General features: G+C 47.6%; 1 non-coding gene across 1 annotated transcript; it reads right to left on the minus strand.

The window, feature by feature from the left end:
• Positions 1–1,845: 1,845 nt before the first annotated feature.
• Positions 1,846–1,920, minus strand: Trnat-cgu. The gene has a single exon. It is a non-coding gene; the product is annotated as a tRNA-Thr (tRNA).
• Between the last annotated feature and the right edge of the window lie 363 nt (positions 1,921–2,283).

Here is a 2,283-nt window from a genome sequence, read left to right on the forward strand (position 1 = left end):
CGTAACAAGACAGCCACGCCACACTGAAGTAGCCGAAAGGCACGCGTTAATCTAGAGAGGTCTGAAACAGGATACGTAATGAATGGTAGCAAGAAAAGTACGTAGCTGATATAATACTTAACTTTTAATCTATCATTGTTGTATACATCGTTCTTCTTGTTGAGACATGCTTTAGACGATAACTATCAAACTATGTAAGGCTAATGGCGCCTTGCTAGGTCGTAGCCATGGACTTAGCTGAAGGCTATTCTAACTGTCTCTCGGCAAATGAGAGAAAGGCTTCGTCAGTGTAGTCGCTAGCAAAGTCGTCGTACAACTGGGGCGAGTGCTATTCCGTATCTCGAGACCTGCCTTGTGGTGGCGCTCGGTCTGCGATCACACAGTGGCGACACGCGGGTCCGACATGTACTAAATGGACCGCGGCCGATTTAAGCTACCACCTAGCAAATGTGGTGTCTGGCGGTGACACCACAAATATGGCGCCTTGCTAGGTCGTAGCAAAAGACGTAGCTGAAGGCTATGCTAAACTGTCGTCTAGGCAAATGAGAGCGTATGTAGACTGTGAACCATCGCTAGCAAAGTCGGCTGTACAGCTGCGGCGAGTGCTAGGGAGTCTCTCTAGACTAGACCTGCCGTGTGGCGGCGCTCGGTCTGCAATCACTGATAGTGGCGACACGCGGGTCCGACGTATACTAACGGACCGCGGCCGATTTAAAGGCGACCACCTAGCAAGTGTGGTGTCTGGTGGTGACACCACACGTTACGTGCTCAGACAAACCGTATGACCGTTGGTCACAACAAACTGAAATAGACAAGGGATGGAAAAGATCCAGTTGTCGTCTTTAGTTTCATCATTGTTCGACAGGTAACAACGTGTCAAATCATTTTTCCTGAATAATGTAATCGTGCTATCTTGATCTCTTATTTATATGTCGTAGCTGTAACGGGAATGGTGTACTGAAACTGCTTAGAAAATTTGCATTGACCTTCCTGAATTTTTTAGCTCTGTTGTGATGTCTCCTTTTTACGAGTAAGGCAAGAATCCATGCTAACACCATTGTGCTAAATGCAGCTGGTGGAGAAAAAAGAGGTTCAAATGGCTCTGAGCACTATGGGACTCAACTGCTGAGGTCATCAGTCCCCAGAACCTAGAACTACTTAAACCTAACAAACCTAAGGACATCACACACATCCATACCCGAGGCAGGATTCGAACCTGCGACCGTAGCGGTCGCGCGGTTCCAGACTGTAGCGCCTGAAACAGCTCGGCCACCCCGGCCGGCAAAAAGGAGGTAACGTAAAAAGAAAAACAGTGTACCACACCTAATACGTTGTAGGAAAACCGTTGGCATTCGAAACACCTTTCACTCGTCTCAGTATACATAAATACAGGTGATGTATGATTTGCAAGGAAATCTTATACCATTCTTCCTGCAAAATAGTGTCAAGCTCAGTTGACGACGATGGAGGTGGATGGCAGCAACGCATCCTTCTCTCCAAAGTAGGTCACAAAGGCTGAGTAATACTGAGGTCTGGTGACTGTGGAGCCCAGGGTAGATACGTCAATTCATCAGCGTGCTCACAAAACAAATCGCGAACGATGCAAGCTGTGTGAACAGCGGCCCCGTCATCTTGGAACACAGAATCACCGTCGAGGGACAAACATTCTACCAAGAGATGGACCTGACCATCCAAATTGGTCACATAATCATTGCCAGTAATGCGACATTGCAGAGAACCCGTGGAGTCCATGTAACGCCATGATATAGTGAAATGATAATTATATCAATACCCTAAGCTGTCGAGAGGCGTTGATTACCATCAACGGTGACAGTTGAAAATATGTGCCTCGACCGGGACTCGAACCCGGGACCTCCTGCTTACGTGGCAGACGCTCTATCCATTTGAGCCATCGAGGGCACAGAGGATAGTGCGACTGCAAGGATTTATTCCTTGCACACTCCCCGTGAGACCCACATTGCCAACTTCACACACTACACTGATGTATATCAGCGCCTGTCGAGAGCTTAAGCTACTGATTTAATTATCATTTCATTCTCGAGAGCCGCATGGTCGCCGATGGTATCTGTTCTTTCGTACATGTCCGAAAGAACAGGTACCATCTCCATGTACCATGATATAGTTGTCCAAATCTTCACCGAACCCCCGACATGTTTCATCTTGCGATGGAAAGAAATAGTGTGAAACAGGAGTCATCCGACCAAAAGACATTCCTCTACCTCCCCCAGTCCAGGTTTCGTGGCTTCGACAACACGTCTTCCT

The sequence above is a fragment of the Schistocerca americana genome, chromosome 7 (assembly GCF_021461395.2).
Source record: "Schistocerca americana isolate TAMUIC-IGC-003095 chromosome 7, iqSchAmer2.1, whole genome shotgun sequence".
NCBI lineage: Eukaryota > Metazoa > Arthropoda > Insecta > Orthoptera > Acrididae > Schistocerca > Schistocerca americana.